The sequence below is a fragment of the Nestor notabilis genome, unplaced genomic scaffold (assembly GCF_000696875.1).
Source record: "Nestor notabilis isolate BGI_N333 unplaced genomic scaffold, ASM69687v1 scaffold25531, whole genome shotgun sequence".
Taxonomy (NCBI): domain Eukaryota; kingdom Metazoa; phylum Chordata; class Aves; order Psittaciformes; family Psittacidae; genus Nestor; species Nestor notabilis.
The window spans coordinates 7,588-7,921 of record NW_009914594.1 but is presented as its reverse complement, the minus strand read 5'-3'; positions in this window follow the sequence as shown (position 1 = coordinate 7,921).

Here is a 334-nt window from a genome sequence, read left to right as displayed (position 1 = left end):
CCTACATCCCTGGTCCAAAGCCCCATTCCAGGTTTCCTGCAGCCCCTTTAGGCACCGGAGCTGCTCTAAGGTCTCCCAGATCCCCAGAGGAAGCACAGGCTGGTTTATGGCTCCCCTTTAGAGCATCACAAGGAGGATGCCTGAGAACAGGGAGCACAAACCCCGGCTCTGCCGAGCATCCTCCATGGGATGAGCTGGGGTAGAGCCGGGCATCCCGGCCGTGTCCCGCGCTGTCCGGTGACACCAGAACCCTGCTGTGCTGTGCAGCTGAGCGCGGTGGATGCCTGTTGAAGGCCCCGGTCACGAGCTCGGCTATCTTTAGCTGAAGGTATTT